General features: G+C 38.4%; 1 protein-coding gene and 2 long non-coding RNA genes across 4 annotated transcripts in view; 2 read left to right on the plus strand and 1 right to left on the minus strand.

The window, feature by feature from the left end:
* LOC139355625 (CUB and Sushi multiple domains 1) overlaps positions 1-18,620 on the plus strand; it is a 2,038,620-nt gene that overhangs the window by 1,109,188 nt on the left and 910,812 nt on the right. The window lies entirely within an intron of this gene.
* The window catches only part of LOC105491870 (uncharacterized), a 68,354-nt gene that overhangs the window by 6,410 nt on the left and 43,324 nt on the right, over positions 1-18,620 (plus strand). The window lies entirely within an intron of this gene.
* LOC105491869 (uncharacterized) lies at positions 5,366-11,618 on the minus strand. Its single transcript, XR_011607304.1, has 3 exons — positions 11,453-11,618; positions 10,651-10,767; positions 5,366-9,758 (listed from the first exon to the last, which is right to left on the minus strand). It is a non-coding gene; the product is annotated as an uncharacterized lncRNA (long non-coding RNA).

An 18,620-nucleotide genomic window follows, 5' to 3' on the forward strand; every position in this document is an offset into this window, starting at 1 on the left:
ATTTATCTGCAGACATGCATTTCCCTGAAAAATGACCTGGGTCCCCTGATGATTGGCTGTGTTTATGTTCAGTGAATCAGTATCATGCGAGACCCAATATAGTGTAGCCACTGAGGGCAGAACGTTTGGAATTAGATCTGGGTTTGAATCTCTATTCTGCCCTCCCTCCTTCTGTGATCTTTGGCTGTACATCTGTCTGTAAGTCTGTCCCCTCCAGAGACTAGGGCTGATGACAGCCATCTTAGAGGCACCAGATTAAGGCTTCCGTAAGTGTCTCACCTGTAGTAGGTTTTGAATCATCAGTAGCTGTCGTTAGAAGATACGTCTCCCCGCTCAGCAAACTGTGGCCTGCGGGCCAAATCTGACTCCAGGGATTTTGGTAAATAAAGTTTTCCTGCAACACAGCCACACTCAGTCATTAGTGTGCTGTCTGTGGCCCGCTTTAAAACCTCAGCAGCACTGTTGGGTAGTGTGACAGAGACCGTATGGCTGACAAAACCTAAATATTTATCATCTGGCCTTGTAAAGAATTTGTTGAATCGATTACATTCTAAATCGCTGCTGCCACAACTAGCACATAACCAATTTAGCATCATAGTTTGTTTAAAAAATATATAATGGGCCTGGTGCAGTGGCCCATGCCACTTTGGGAGGCTGAGGCAGGCGGATCACTTGAGGTCAGGGGTTCGAGACCAGCCTGGCCAACATGGTGAAACCCCATCTCTACTAAAATACAAAAATTAGCTGGACATGGTGATGCACGCCTATAATCCCACCTACTCAGGAGGCTGAGGTGGGAGATTGCTTGAACCTGAGAGACAGAGGTTTCAGTGAGCTGAGATCGCACCACTCTGCTCCAGCCTGGGCAACAGAGCAAGACTCTGTCTCAAACAAAAAAGAAAAAAAAATATATGTGTGTGTGTGTATATATATGTACACATATGTGTACATGATTCATATATATATGTATACACACATATAATTGTACACATATATATGTACACACACATATATATAATTTGAATCATTAATATTACTTTGTTGTGATTTATGCCCATAACTTATCAACTTTTATCAATTTATATTTATTCACAGATTAATGACAAACTTTACTCCTATTTAGAAAAATTTAGCAAAAGAGCAAACTGTTCTGTTCACGGAGACGTTTGCCAGGTCAGACACATTTTTATTCTAGAGCTGATTGTTTGAGAAACTCAGCTTTCCGTTATAAATAAACTTGACTTCAGCTTGTTTGTGAGTTGGAGAAGGGGCTGATATTCATGAGTGCCTGAAAGTTCATGAGCTCACACGTGCATTTCCGTGAGCTTGAGAAAGATGGAGAGAAGAATGAGGGGGAATAGAGAACAGAAAGCAAGGAGTGAAAGGATAATAAGATAATAGGTGGGTAGATTGAATGTCTACAGAGCAGACACTCATCATAGCCGATTCAGATGTTGGATGATGACTCTGCCTAATTTCATTACTAGGTGGAGCATCAGTTCTTTCTTCCCTAGTCCTCCGAGAGAACAGACCATCTAGAGACATTTTTCAAGAGTTTATTTTCATCGCTGAGAAAAGCGGAAATTTGTACTTGAGCTTTTTCAAATAATTTATAGCATCCTGTGAAGGGATATTGTCCTCATCACTACTCCATTGGTGGCTTCGAGCTTTTATATTATCGTTTAACAATATAAATGTCACTAAGTGTGCCAATAAATACTGACAAACCCCTGAAAAGGTCAGATTGATTCTATAACTCACACCTGTCTGATGCCAGAGGCTTTTCAGGATTTTCTGTGAACACTAATAAATAGTCTCCCATAAGGAATTGTCCACTTTTCTGACGTGTGAATGTCTCCTAATAAACTCAATGCTAATAAAGTAATGAGATGGGATCTTGTTAACAAGGTATGCAGTTTCAACAAATGTATCTGACCAGCGAGTGTATGAGAAGTGACTTGCTTTATAAGCATGATAGAATCATAGAAGCTAGGTCCATTAGAAATAGGTACATTTATTTCAGAGCTTACTCATTCGATAGGTGCATATATATATATGTATGAATGATGCCTTCTGAATAGGTATATATATATATATATATATATACACATACACACATTCAGAAGGCATTTAATATAAAAGTTATAATTTTTATGGTAGCAAAATTTGCAGCCTTGGTATTTTGATATACACACTATGACGAAGTAGAGATTCTCCTAACGTAGCCTACCAAAGGGTGCAAAATGGAGGTGAATGCTATTGGGATTGGAATCATTATTTACTTATAGATTTTATACAGGTTAAGGCCAGTCATGGACATTTTCTCGGTTGAGTGAGTACTAAAATTATAATTTAAAAGAGAAGAATATCCAGAATTTATTGGTCAACACTAAGTAATGTTTTTTTTTATTTAACCAAATCAGGACAAATGAATTCTCACTGATGTTTTCATGTGTATGTGTGCAATTCCACACCTAGGTGTATCAGAGTCCTGAGGGACTGCAGCATTGGGACCTCTGAATGAAGAGAAGCCAGGTGTGAATTTATGCTACCTCAGGGCCCTGCTCAGGCTGGCACTTGTGATTTCTGTTCTCTGGTGCCTTTCTCTGTCCCTTGTACCCAAGATTTGTACTAGAAGATGCCACTTTTGGCAAGCATCATGTCTCTAACAGTTTTATAGGGAATTAGTTCCTTACTTTATGCAAGTTTATGTATTGCACATATAATCTTTTATATAACAATCACAAGTGGCCATTATATGTTAAGTAGAAGACAGGTTAGACTTGCTATGAGAGGCCTATCAAAGGATAATGGAAGGCTTGTTAAACAAACCTGCTTAAAAAATGAATGTAAAGCCACCTGAGTTCATTATCCTTAAATATATTCTTATGATAAATATGAAAGTGACATTGGTAATTTTTTTTCAATTTGCTATTTACCTTTATTGGAAAATAATGCTTTTGAAACCCTGATACAGAAATTAACATTATCTTTTGTATGAAAACTAAAATATTTAGTAAATTCTGACCTTTAAGTGTGTCTATTTATCTCAGTATGTGCATGCTCTATCTCTATGTGTATTTAAAAACATATGCCTATATTCATATATTTTAACATGTATTTAATTTATATTTAAATACAAATATTAAAAACCCTACTGTTTTCCTCTTTTCTATCAAAATTGTTAAATGCATTTATTCCTCTGATCAGTACTTGTTAATGGTATTGTTTAACTAGATTTAAAAGCTGCTTTTTCGCTATGGATTTAAGATGACTGGTTTCAGTTGTTTCAATGAATCACTTTTCAAGCCATAAATCATAACTGTGCCATAATACATGATACATGATTGATAGAAGTTAGTGTAAATAAATATCAGTAATTGATATCAATTATAAGATATACTAATTAGTAATTGATATTATCAATTATAAGATATACTAATTAGTAATTGATATTATCAATTATAATATATACTAATTAATAATTGATATTATCAATTGATATCAAAAAATACTAATTTTTGCAAACTATTCCTTGAAGACATCAGTTCACTGCTTTAGTTATTAAATGGTACATAAAGCCTCATGATTCATTTAAAGGAGCAGTGGAAATGTATGTATGTGTGCATATACATATATACACACTTATACACAAGCATGCATATATACACAAACATACACATACATATATATACACACACACACACTCAATTTAAAACTATGATATATTGATAGCTGGAAAACCTCATGTTAACGGACTTTTTGAGTGCCTGGGACATTGTGTATCTTATATTATGTCATTCAGTTCTCACAGTTAACATGTGAACTGGAAATACTTTATTTCAATATTCAATATGAGAAAAATTACAGGTCAAATGAATCATTCAAGGACACGTATCTAGTAAGTTGCATTTCCTGCATTTCCACCCAGCAATTTAATTCCAAGGCCTGAGCTTTTAAGTGTGATGTGGTTATTTTTACTTTGTTATTTACACTAAGAATTCTTAGGGAATTCTTACAGTAAATAGTCAAGACACATTTATGTCAGTGGTTCTCAGATATGTTCAGGTGTTTTATTAGTTCAGAATAAAATATGCATGTAGAAGTGTCCACATATCAGCTATTTAGAGTCAATAAACTTTCACAGTTTGTGAAATTTACAAGGCCGAGATGCAGAACATTACTCCCATAAGACACTAGCATGCTCTTGAAATCATCAGTCCCAACTCAGGGGTAGCCCATTCTCTTGGACTAATTTGCCTATTTTGACACATTCTATAAATGACACTGTAGATTTTGCATCGTTTCGCTTTTAGATTCCTTCACACAAAGTTACGTTTGTAACATTCACCTACATTATTGTGCACATTTGTAACGTGTTCCTTTTCATTGCTGTGTAGTATTTTATTCTGTGAACATACCACAACTTATTTATAACCCTGATGGGCACTTACCTCATTTTCAGTTTGCAGAGGTTACAAATAGTGCTACTGTGAACATTCTAGCCATGGGTGAATATTGGGTATATGCCTAAGAATGCAGTTGTCCACTCATAGTGTATGCATGTGCTCAACCAAGGCAGAGAGTGTCCAATAGTTTTGCAAAATAATTCTACTGATTTGTAATACCACCGTAGCATAGCAAATTTCCAGTTGTTCCACAAAATCACCAATGTTTGGCATGTTTCTTGTTTTTAAAATTGTATTTTAACCATTCTAGTGGGGATGTTGTATTCTCTCATCATGGTGATTTTATTTGAATGTCTCTGACTGCTAATGAAGTTGAATGACTGTGTGTGTTTATTGGATTGATGATTTGGTATCTCTTTCTAGGAAGAGTCAGTTCAAATCAATTACTTGTTTTTCACTTTATGGGTTGTCTGTCTCTCTCTCGTTGATTTGTAAGATGTCTGTATATTCTGTACACAAATCTTGGTGGATGAGCCAATTGTGATGATCTTTTCTCACTTTCTGGCTAAAGCTTTGAACAGAATTTCTCAAATTTAATATGTTTAGGCTGTTGGTATATTTTTTCTTTTTTTTTTTTTTCTTTTTTTTTGAGGCGGAGTCTCGCTCTGTCGCCCAGGCTGGAGTGCAGTGGCGCGATCTCGGCTCACTGCAAGCTCCGCCTCCCGGGTTCACGCCATTCTCCTGCCTCAGCCTCCCGAGTAGCTGGGACCACAGGCGCCGCCACCACGCCCGGCTAATTTTTTTGTATTTTTAGTGGAGACGGGGTTTCATTGTGTTAGCCAGGATGGTCTCGATCTCCTGACCTCGTGATCCGCCCGCCTCGGCCTCCCAAAGTGCTGGGATTACAGGCTTGAGCCACCGCGCCCGGCCTATTTTTTCTTTTATTGTTAGTACCTTTTGTATTTTGATTTAAAAATAGTTGCCTCAGAAGACGTCGTAGAGTATTCTCTTGTGATTGGTTACTGGAAATTTGTTTCATCTTTCAAGTTCAGATCTGTCATCTCTGTAGAATTATAACGAATCCAGGTTACTTTTTCTATATGAACATGCAACTGACCCAGTTCCATTTATTGAGAAATCAGTCCTTTTCCCCTTGCCCTGAGCAGTGTGGGTTTGCTTTTCACTTCTGTTCTGCCCATTGGTTAGCTGTCTTTCCTTGCATCGGCCATTCAGAGTCTTAACAAATTAATTTCTGGAATAAATGTTGATAACTGGTAGCATAAGGCCCCAAGTTCTGCTTTTCTCTTTTTTTTCCAAATTATTATTATTATTTTTTTTTGAGACAGAGTCTCACTCTGTCACTCAGATTGGAGTGCAGTGGCTCCCTCTTGGCTCACTGCATCCTCTGCCTCCCAGGTTCAAGCAATTCTCTGCCTCAGTCTCCTGAGTAGCTGAGATTACAGGCATCTGCCACCACACCCAGCTAATTTTTTCGTATTTTTAGTAGAGACATTGTTTCACCATCTTGACCATTTGATTTTGTTCTTCATTTGCCTTTGCTAGTGCTTAAAAATGCAGTTGTCTTTTCTGTATATTAATTTTGCATCCAATGTAATACTTGGCAAATAACATTGTGTTCACTTTTAATGGTACATAAAGGAGGACTAGAAAAATTTGTATTCGAAAGAAAAAATATAAATGCATAGGTCATTACATTATTTTTAGGAATTGTCTTTATAACCAACTATCTGAAAGAAAATGCATTGTTTTCCATGAGACATATTTTGGGTAATAGCTGTATAATTTTAATATATTTTGCTTACTTAAGGATTGCAGCTGAGGATTTGGGAAACACGTGTGCAAAGCTTTCTTCCTTTTTAGGCTTTACAGGAAAGGTTAAGAAACATGTATGTCCTAGATTTAAAAGGGAGAATCCAAAAATATAGTACTGTTTGTGTAGTGGAAGATAACTGGCTATTCACAATCCTACTCAGAAGCACTTAGTAAAATCAACTATGTGGCTTTAGAAAATGGAGTTTTATCTGTAACTCTAAGGAAATACAACGAAACAACAAGATATCTCCAGAATTAGAATTTACATAAATATCACTCAAATCCTGGAAACTAAAGCTAATTTGGTCGTGAGGTAGTTCGTTTATACGGAAATTTGGCATATTGTTTACTGTCAAGTAACATTTAATAAAGAACAAGGATTCAGCAATATTGGGATAGTTCGAAAAATGTAATCTAATATCAGCACGTAGGGCAAGAGAATTTGAGTTCTCATGACTGTTAAGAGAAGGTAATTCATATAGAATATTGCACCTGAAATTGCATCATTTTCCCTAACTGCTCCTCTTGGCTATTCTTGAATCCAATTTCCTCTGTACCGTGATGGAAGGTACTAGAAGTCACAGCAGAAACTTGTGACAGTAAATGAATTTAGTAATACGTTTGTTAGGTTAGGAGGTCTCAGTTAAATAAAGAAAATCTTTTATAATCTTCGAGGATTTTATACTTACATCAGTCAGTAACTTTGGTACAGAATCAAAATTACTAGTCCATCTTAATACAATTCTAACCCATCAAACAAATAGGTAGTACGTTCTGTCACATTCCAAGCAGTACGTCGTTGCAGGGGATAAAAAGGTGAATACAACATCCCCACCAGAAGAAGATTAAAACACCACACACACACACACGCACACCTGCTACACACTCCATACACAAAATAAATGACAAATATCCGAATCTGAAAGCAATGTTAATTCATAGAAAAATGTGCTAGTCCACATGTGGCATTTTTTTCTATGTAGGTTAGGAGTGAGCCTTTCATTTTTTTTCTGTGAACTATGTGACATCAAGAAATATTGGGTGTCTACACAGAAAAAGATGTTGGTGCTTTTTCATTCATGAGACCAATGAATAAAAGCAAATCTCATTCTGATGGCTTTGTAATTGTTAGGGTAATATCAGTAGAGAATGACAAAGTAGATGGTAGCTGGGGAGGAGCCACATCTTCCTTGCTCTCACGGTAACTTGCTGTCCGTCCCATTGCTACACAAAAGCAGACGCAAAAACCTGGGCCGTGGTTCTCAAGGACTGGAGTGATTTGTTTCCTCCACATTGATTGGCTTGTGCTACAATGGATGAATAGTTTATGTCTATAGAGATTCCTTAGCTGATTCTAATGAATGTAATAATCTTGTAATGATTTAGATTTGGCTGCAGGACATTTTTGACATACATTTGATATTGATATATACTGATGAACAATATGTAATATATAATCCTATATGCACAGGTATGCTGTATAAATACATACCTATATATTTCTAGGCAAAGAGAAGTGTGCTGTGATAAATCACCACCTGCTCCAGGCTTTGATAATAGTAATACAATAAAATGATTGTTTGAACACCTATGATTCAAGAAGATGACTACATGCTGGGTTACCCCAGAATAACTCAGATGCTATCCCTGTGCTTAGAGAACTATCCAAAGGTCAGAGGTAAAAAATACTAAATTATTAGTACTAATATTTTTTTTTTGCTTGAAGTAAAATCATGATTTTAAAAACTTAGTCATACATTAAAGTTATTTTCTGTTCTGTACGCTCTCTGAGACCTCGTATAACTTCTGATGTTGGTGAATAATTAAACTCAGTCAGTTTATTATGGTTTGTGTCCAGGATGCACTTGATAAGGTCTGGAAAACTGGATTTGTGGTGGTCGTTATAGTTACTTGAAGTTTGCACAAACACAGGAAGCATCGCTGTCCACCATAAAGTACAAGGGGCCAACACTTCCCATTACACAGTGTCTCACTGAGGCATCACACATAATAGCAACCCAGACTAGTCGAATATGAGACTACTTATTTGGGTCTTTTGGAGATTTCTCTGTTAATAAATAGAGATAGATCCTGCAGATTTATAGATATAAATGTTTGAAATAATTCACACATTTATTCCGTACTACCTATCTACGTAATTTCCTTTTTCGTTTTTTAAATAAATAAATATATTAAAAAGCTAGCTTGTGTGCTACTTAGTTAATATTTAAGAGTCTGTTCATCTTTACACTAGAAAGGCAAGACTGGTATCGTTGTTGATATTACTGTTATAATGTGGGAGACTCTTAGAGGCAATCCAGGACTTTCTTCGTGTATCAAATAAAGAAGATACACATGTAAGAATATTTTCAGGAATAGTGTAGAGAATATTGTATACTGGGAGAGAGATTGATTTCTTTTAGTCCCATTCCTGGAAGTTGTATATATGTAAGCAATTAAGGCCTCTAAGTGCAGAATTATTTAACAAATACAGCAAAGTTTATTGAGTACCCTAGGACAACACTCTACATGAAAACTTTTCACTACCTGATATTAGTTCAGGGAAGGAGGAAGGAAGACAGGTGGAACATGATAACAAACGCTCAATGCATGACCACCCAGCATGAATATGTCATTAGATGGAGGCAATAATAAATCATGTTATCTTTGGAGAGTTTTATCATTTACATTCACTTTAAATTTAAAAAAAAAAAAAAACCTTTGCATGACCTGTGACATAGATTAAGCTTTAGATCCTGGCCACGACCTATAAAATGATTTTCTTGAATATACAGTTTTCCTTATGAATGTTTTATTAACGTTCATTTGTCATTATTAGACAAAATTGAAGTCAGCTCTATGAATATACAATCTCCATGATAATGTTCCATTTACCTTAACATACCATGCTAAAGCTAAATTTACATATCAAAGTGAATTATTAACAGTCAAACTTGCTATTTTTTTGTGACTACATATGAAAATTATATAAAATGTCCAAGCCATGTGCTCAGACCCTTATTCAGGAGAAAACAGACATTCTGCTGTAAGGAGTAGATGAACTGGGCAGAAATTCTGGATTCCGGTTGTTGGATCTAACAATGTAACCCTGAAGAGCTCATTTTGTTTCTCTGGCCTTTAGCTAAATATGGGGAACATTGAAACTTGAGGGTATCTGTAAGTAAATTTCCTCCCTCATCTTAGAACCAAATAAAGAGAGCTGTAGGGTCTACTAGATTAAGAGAATGCAACGTCAACACTAGACTCTGCTTCTAAGCCTGCCTGGAACATGGGTTAGGTCTGCAGCCATGTCTAGCAGGTAGCCGTGGAAGAGCACATGCCGCCACCATCACGGACACAGCTGGATGCCTGGAGGGCTCTCAACATGGAGAAGTTTCTTTTCGCCATGCATCAAGGGCCACACCAGGACATCTGCTCGCTGCAGGCAGGTCTCAAAGCAAGCAGAGTGGAGTGCTGAGCTGAGTGTCCAATTCCTTCTTCCAAATGTCCCTTCTCCTGCAGAAAAGGCAGAGGAAGGAATGGGGCAAAGTGGAGATTGATTTCTCCTGCTTCACAGAGGAGTTGCGCTACTTCAGGCTGAATCTCCCTTGTGAGAACCTTAAGATATTGTGGTTACGAGAGGCAGAAAACACTATTCTAAATGAAAATGCTCACATTTCATATAAAAGTATGTTATCGCTTGAGATCTATGTTATGACTCATGAATTATTTTTTGGGCTTCTAAATAACTCATGATAAAAAGCCAAGCAGTGGCTCATGCCTGTAATCCCAGCAATTTGGGAGGCCAAAGTGAGCGAGCTCACACCAGCTTGGGCAACATGGTGAAACCCTTTCTCTACAAAAAATTTTTACAAATTAACTGGGCCTGGTGGCCTATGCCTGTAGTTCCAGGTACTCAGGAGGCCAAGGCAGGAGGATTGCTTGAGCCTGGGAAGTCAAGGCTGCAGTGAGTACTGATAGCACCACTGCACTCCAGCCCAGGCAGTAGAGCAAGGCCCTGTCTAAAAGAAAGAAAAAAAATATATCGTGAAGCATGATAAAAACCTATTACTTCATTTTAGAATTTTTTTTTGGGGGGGGAATAAATGAGTAAATGTCTCCTGATAAATTATATCCATGCTTACATATTTTATAAATTCTGTCAGGACTCTCCAACAAGAGACAGGAATAAAAGGAGAATGGTGTCTTCAGGCCTCTAAGTGCAAAATTATTTAACACATACAGGAAAGTTTGTTGAGTACCCCAGGACAACACTATACATGAAAACTAACACAACAGTCATCCTGGGCTTTGAAATATGCATCACCTTTTCCCATACTAATGCTAAAAAGTTCTACGGGAGATAGAACAACACATGAATGCATTTGATTTCAAACGTCTGACTTACGTAGTGCGATATCAGGCGTGTGAGAGGAGGCTTCCCCTCCCCTCCTTTCAAACGTGAGTTTCCTTCACAAAGCACGACTGTCACTGGTTTCCAGAGGTTAATTTCTTGCTTTTTTACCTTAATTGTTTAAAGGAACAGAGCAAATATATAGAAAAGACAAGTGCATTTCAAAATATTATGTAATTAAAACTGCAGTATTAAGATAAAAGGTTACAAAAACTGGAATTAGAACTGTAGTTTAGGAGGAAACGTAAGACACATGGCCTTTCGCAATTTTACAATTACTCCATAAATTTGCCTCCGAGCTTCCCATTGATCTCCTTATAAAGAGAAACATGGAAATTTTCTTGTGATTTCCTACCAAGTTTGGAACATGCTCTAGTGTTTCCAAAAGGCAATCCTTGATTGATCTGCAAATTCCCTCAAGCTCTCAGCTCTCAGCTGTTTTCGTAACTTCCCTTTACGACAAAGCTTTTGAGGTCTTCACTGGCTGTCTGCATTTCTTTGACTCCCTTTCTTTCCTCAATCCACTTGAGAAGCTTCTGCCCCCTCCCTAGACCTCAGCTGGAGCTACTCTCCTGGAATTCACCATCCACTTCCATGCTCCGGAGCCTGTGAGGAAACTCTGGTCCTCCTCCTCTTCCTCCTCTCGGAATCAGACTCCTCTCCTGTAAAATATCCTTCTGAAGCAGCCCCTCCTGCTTTCCTTCTTCCGTGCCAGCTACTTCCCTCCCCTTTTCCCCACCTCCCCATGCCAGTGACCCTGGGAACCCATTTCGAGCTTTTCCACCCATTCACCTACCTCATCTCACTCTCTCCTGCAGGAACACCACCAATCCATAACTTCATAGACCATGTCTATGCAGAAGTCGCCAAAACGTCACTCACTGTCCTTCTTACTATCTCATTCTCCTTCACTTAATAGAACAGCAAATTCTTGGAGTTCAGAATCCTTAATGGGTGTGAATACTGCCTTTGATCCTTCTTCACAGCTATGGTCTCAATTCAAACAATGAGGACCATTGTGGTGGCCTGAATGGCCTCGCTGTTCCACTCCTTCCCCACTGTGCTACAGTCCATTCCCCAGTGTCCCATTTTACGTCGAACAATTTCCAAACCTCACACTGTGTTCCTGAAGCCCCTCTAGGATCTGGTCCCCAGGCACTTTTCTGTGCCCGCTCTTCTGCTCTTTCAGCTGTCCCAGCTCATGCCAGCCTTTGTGCTTATGTGCTTGTGTCTATTCTTCTCCTTGAGATGCCGCAGCCAGGCATTCATCCTGCTTGGCTCCTTCATGTTAGAAGCTCTTAGCTTAAATGTCAGCCCCCAAGGTCTTCCCCAAGTCTTATTCAAATCACTGGTGGGGACCGTCACAGTGGATCTCACCACCCTCTTCTATTTTCTTAATGGCTTTGTTCATCCTCCAAAATTTCCCCCTTCTGTGGTTTGTGTCCTTATTTAATGTCTGCATCTCCCTCCAAAACCCTGTCCTTCACCATCACAGACATGGTGTGTTCTCACCTCCATTGCCAAGAGCAGTGGGCACCCGTCACATTTATTGTATGAAGGCCTTGCAGAGTCTTCGTCACCCACAGAGCATGACAGCTCTTTTGGAAGCCAGAAAGCCTATTCCACATGTGGGAATTAATCTATTGAACAAGGCTTTTAAGAAGACCTCAGTCACAGAGGCAGCAACATCTTCGTAAGACGCTGCTCGTACGTCTTCACCGAACGCCTAGAGTGTGTGTTTTGATGCAATGTCATAAAAGAAATCTGTAAGTTCGAGCACTGAAGTCTGAGCTTTCTGGTTTCTGATTACTTAGTTTGATCCAGGGATAAAACCTATAATGACTGTAGGAGTCACTGAAAGGTACGTCTTCAGAGAGTTCTAAATACAGACAATTTTTCAAAACCTCACTTAAGAGTTAGGCAGCCTATATTTCCAATATACAGGTGGTCCAGGAACACAGGGACCTTAAGCATATTCTAACAATAAAACAAACATGCTCTTCATCCTTTAGAAACATTGCAGGAAGGTTAGGAAGGTCTTCTCCGTGGCTGTGGGACTCTAGATAATTGCACTTTATAGGACATAGGGATGACAGATTGCACCCCCAGGGGAAGGGGTAGGCCTCCTTGAGAGAGGGCAGTGAAGAAACCCAGCCTGAAGATAGCACACGGAGCTTCCTAAATTTGAGGGGAGACAAGTGGAAAGCTTTGCAGATACTAATTTGACAGAGACCTGCTACAGCCACACAGTGTGTATAAACAGACCTATGTCACCAACGCAGCCCTGAAGACTGCACTGTTCTCTTTCCAGAAACCAAAGTCAGATCTAGTTGTCCCCAACATCAGTCACCTCTCCAAAGTCAGCCAGTCTAGCTTAAATGAATGTCTTCTCTGTCTTCCTAACATCCAGAAACTACAAAGGCAGATTGCCTGGATGGACTGTGGTCTTCAGATGACCACCAGACCGTGTCTGTGTGTGCTTTTCTTTCTCCCACTCTAATCAAGGGCTACATTGGTTCAGGCCCTCTGATTTTTCTCTGTGTCCTTAATAGGACACAGAGAAAAAGGCTATTTATTTATTTATTTATTTTTTTAACTTATTTTAAGTTCAGGGGTACATGTCATATAGGTAAACTGGTGTCCTGGGGGTTTGATATGCAGATTATGTCATCGCTCAGGTATTAAGTCGAGTGCCCATTAGTTATTTTTGCTGGTGCTCTCCCTCCTTCCACCCTCCACCCTGCAGCAGGTCTCAGTGTCTGCTGTTCCCTCTGTGTCTCTGTGTGTTCTTATCATTCAGCTTCCACTTATGAGTGAGAACATGCGGTATTTGGTTTGCTGTTGCTGTGTTAGTTTGCTAAAGATAATGGCCTCCAGTTCCATCCATATTCCTGCCAAGGACATGATCTCTTTTTTTTTTTTTATGGCTTCATAGTGTTCCATGGTGCATATGTATCACATTTTCTTTATCCAGTCTACCACTGATGGGCATTTAGGTTGATTCCATGTCTTTGCTATTGTGAAGAGAGCTGCATTGAACATACACGTGCATGTATCTTTATGATAGAATGATTGCCGTTCCTTTGGCTATATAGCCAGTAAAGGGATTGCTGGGTTGAGTGGTAGTTCTGTTTTTATGTCTTTGGGGAATCATCACACTAGTTTCCACAATAGATGAACTAATTTACACTCCCACCAAGAGTGTATAAGTGTTCCATTTTATCTGCAGCCTTGCCAGCATCTGTTGTTTTTTGACTTTTTAATATTAATTTTGACTAGTGTGAGATGGTATCTCATTGTGGTTTTGATTTGTATTTCTCTAATGATCAGTGATGTTGAACTCTTTTTTCATATGATTGTTGGCCACATGTATGTCTTCTTTTCAAAAGTGTCTGTTCATGTCCTTTGTCCACTTTTTAATGGAGCTGTTTTCTTGTAAATTTGTTTAAGTTCCTTACAGATGCTGGATATTAGAACTTTGTTGGATGTATGGTTTGCAAAAAATTTCTACTGTTTTGTAGGTTCTCTGTTCACTCTGTTAACAGTGAGAGCAAGGCCTTCTAAGTAGGAAGAGGCTCTTCATGAATGAAGGGCTCAAGAAATAAACTCATGAGTAAATTAAGAGAAAATGAATGGATTGAGGAAACTGACATGAAATGAATACCTTTTTATTGAAATCTATCAAGCAATTCTGAAACAGACAACCTCAGTTCTTGAGGTCAGCCTCTCAGTGACCTGGCAGAACGTTACCTAGTTCAGGCACCACGGAGTGCATTTTACCTGCCTTGTCCCACAGCTTTTTCATTTGCACAGTGGGCTTCGGATAATGCATTTTAACTGGGCACTTCAGGAAGGTAGTAATGAACAGTTGGACGTCACTGAAGCAGGGACATCTTGCCAACACAGCACCTGGCGCTTCGCCGGGGGAATGCTGGGAGAACTGAGAATGAGCCAGACAGCACTTACAGGGTGACCCCAGACCCAGCGAAAGTGTTCAGTTCACAGCTGAACACTTACCTAAAAACAACAACCACAAGAACAACCAGAATGAAGTATACGATCTCACATTTCCATTAACCACTGTGATTCAACTGAGGATCCAAACACGGGTTAAAACAACATGAAATGAGAAAGAGAACAAATAAGAAAGGAAAGAAATTTGAGAAAACCAAAAGGGAATCGACCGTTCAGCAAGTTTTAACCTAAAAGAGCAATATAATGTATCCAAAATAATGTATTAACCACTATACTCACTACACACCATTGCATAGGAAATAGTGTAGGTATGTAGTTCACAAATAGAAAATGGCAAAACTTAGGCTGTATTTTTTGGAAGATTAGGGATATGTTAATTCATTTTATCTTTATTTCAAAATGAACACCTGTTGTTTCCTTTCAGAAGGAGTTCTTGGCTCACAAGCTGATTGTGTAATAGTCTTCACAAGCTTAACACTTCATATCAACAACTCTCACATTTCATCTCTATGTCATCCACCATTTTACCCACATTCTCAAATATTAGAAGGGTAGATTTCAAAAGGAATTTTTTGAGACAAGCTTACCTGTGTGAAAATGATTAACCTCTGTATGAAAAGATTAAAAATTGAGACTAATGGTAAAGTGAGAAAAAAATGTATCCCGTATAATCTGAATTTGAAGACTAATATTCCCAATATATAAAAAATTATAAATCAATAATAACCTAATAGACTAAGAAAAATTAAAATCAGGCATTATTCATGATGGAGATATAAATGTTTATTAAGCAGATCAGAATAAATTCAACCTCACTAGTAATTCAGAATAATGCAAGTTGAAATTAAATAATGCAAGTTAAAGGAAAATAATGCAAGTTAAAGAAAACAATGCAAGTTTTTTAAATCCATTATTTTAGTAAGAGACATAGTAGTTGTCAGTATCAACTATGATGTTGTGATTTTTCCAACACTACTAGTAGGAGTATAAATCAGCGCAGCTTTTTATTGAAGAGTAGTTTGGTATTATTAAGTGCTAAAATATGTATTCTCTAATATTAATGGAGTTCCTTGGTACACATTCTAGAAAAATATTTGCACATTTGTAGACAAAAGTATGTTGAGTGAAGTATTATTTGTTTTAAAAAACTGAAAAATTCTAAATGCCTATTAATAGGGTAATTGTTAAATAAGCCTTAATATAGTTATGTCATGGAATAATACACAAAGATGGAGATTTATATGTATTGAATTTTTTAAAAAAATTGTAACACATTGAATGAGAAAAAACTAACTTATATTTAAGAATATAAACAAAAATTTACATTTATAAATACATATAAAGCTGTGTACATGCAATGAAAGAAGAAAAGCTAGCAAACAGAACATTAAACTCAGGCATCTAAGGAACCTAAGACAGGGTGGTGATAATGTTGGAGATGCTTCTTTCTCTCCTGTGTGTGTTTTACAATAACAATGCAATTCCTGAGTGGCTGAAATTAATATACGTTTACATATGGTTAAAAATGGCCATAGGACATTAACAGAGGAGAATATGTAAATGAATATAAATCAAATAATGTTTAGCATACCTCTAATATTCAGGTAAATAAAAGTAAAAATAAATAGCTCCCATTTCACCTGTAAGACTCATAAAAATATTGGAAGAGTTTTTGGGAAACAGATCCTCTGTTACAAATAGCTGGAGAGAAACGGCTGGACATTTCTGGAGGGTAATTTAGCCATAGCTCTCAAAAGTTAAATTTTTCTTAGGCATTAATACCTCAATTTCGACTCTAACAATTTCTTCGAGAGAAATACCCATGAACATGTAAAGATATATGCGTATAAATGTTTCTTAGAGTGCTATGTGCATAACTGGGGGAAAAATAGAGGTATCCATAAGGCATCGGTCATTTTACATACATGCTACAAATCATCATATAGAAAAAATAAAAGAAGAAATCTGAGGATGTATAATGTGGAAAAATTGATATGTAACAAGTTTATACAATTGAATAATCTTAATATCAGTGTACTATTAATTTTTCTAGAAAGGGAAATATGGTTGACATTTTTTTCTTGACTTTCTGGAAGAGCCTCTTTAACCAAGACTCAAATTGTGAAACAATGTGTAATCTTCTGTTTCTAACCTACCTGTGTATAGGTGCATGTTGTTAGTAGATAACTTAATAATCATTATACCCCGAGGGGATGCTTACAGCTAAGCAATGAAGAGACTCCTACTTTTTGTTTAATATATTTCTGTATACTTTTTCTCTGGTTATGTATTATTTTTGTAATTTTAAAATATTTAGATGACATACAGCTAGATCACTCTTTTGTGCTTATATTATACTTGAGAGCACACATTTCCTTAAACTAGGTGATGGATTTTTATGCCCTTCAAGCACTACTGATAGAAAATTAGATCAGTAAGGATAATCCATAAAAGCATGGGGTGTGATGATTAAGTGGCAGTTGATATGGAAATCTGGCAAGCTCCCGTCTTCCTTTCCTTGACATCAAACCCCTGGTCCCGTGTTGCCTGCTAGTGCTTCTGCTGGGGTGGCTCCCGCCAGGACGGACTTCCCCACAGGCTCCTGGCTGTGCACCTGTGCACCTTTCCTGCTGTGGCAACTAGAAAGGCAGAGCTTTCCCCAAGTTAGCTCAGCGGTGACAAAGTCGATGTTTTCTCTCACTATTTATATCTGATAGATAGGTTTATATCTACCTGTGAACAAAGTCAGACACTCTAAGGAAGAAATGGTAAAAGATTGTTAAGCATATCAAAGGCATTCAGCCTCACTAGCCATTTAGGGGAATGCGAGTTAAAACCAAGGTGAGACACGCTTTAGGAAGGCAGGACAGGATGTGAGAAAAGGAGTAAACAAAGTAAGTCAATTTCATAGAACCTATCAGTCTCCATGTATTATACAATTTTATTATACAGGATATAGTAGCAACAGGTGACACATGCCAAGGAGGGAAATGAAGCAGAGAAGGAGAATGGGGTGTATTACAATTTGAGAAAGAAACCCTTGAGTGAAGGCACGGAGCGCTAGGCAGAGCATCAAAGAGACAGCGAGGTGGATGGCCCAGGGCAGAAGCCTCAGGGTGCAGCACATCTGTGTATTTCAGGGCACAATGTGGAGACAGGTGGAGCTGGAACTCGTGGCTTGTGAACAAGGAGAGCGACACTAGACACCAGGTCCCCAAGGTCATGTCAGGGTGGCAGCCACGAAGGGACCCTGAGGCCATTGTAAGTTTGCTTGCCGCTGTTACTTCGAGAGAGCTGGAAAGCCATCAGCCTCTTCTGAGCAGAAGAGTGACGTGACTCAGGTTGTAATAGAGTCGCTTTGGCTCTGGGGTGTTGGCCAGGGAGGATATTGGAAAGATGGAAGCAAGCACACCAATTAGAAGACGATGGTAACAGTCCAGCCTGGAGGAAATGGTGGCTTAGATGAGCACATTGGCCATGAAACAGGACGGATCAGATTCTATTTATATTTTGAAGATAGAGCAAACAGAAATTGCTGACGTGTTGCGTGTGAGTTGAGAGAGCAGAGGGTCAGGAGTGCCTGCAAGGCTTTTAGGAAGGATAAGGCTGCATTCATGGGATGGAAAGATTGCAGAGGTATGAGTTTGAGCAGAAATATTAGGAACTTGTTTATGTGCATGTGAGGTTCGGGTGCCTATTGGGTGAGCTGAGTGGACCGTTGGACAGGCAAATCCACGTTTCAGGACAGGGTTCAGGCTGCAGGTATGCATTTGGGAATTGGTGGTGTTGGTAAGTGTTCTTTGTGTATGTTGAACAGGAGAGCCGCTTCCTTTCGGCTGATGCAGGTGGCATGGGATGAGCTCACAGCTGCCCCCCAGCTGCCCTTGTGTGGACCATCTGCACAGCAGGGACCTGTGGCCTGCAAATTGCACTACTGGAGGCTTCAGGGAGAAGGGAAGGCACAACATAATTGTCTTTGGGTGAGAATG

Source organism: Macaca nemestrina, chromosome 8, assembly GCF_043159975.1.
Source record: "Macaca nemestrina isolate mMacNem1 chromosome 8, mMacNem.hap1, whole genome shotgun sequence".
Taxonomy (NCBI): Eukaryota; Metazoa; Chordata; class Mammalia; order Primates; family Cercopithecidae; genus Macaca; species Macaca nemestrina.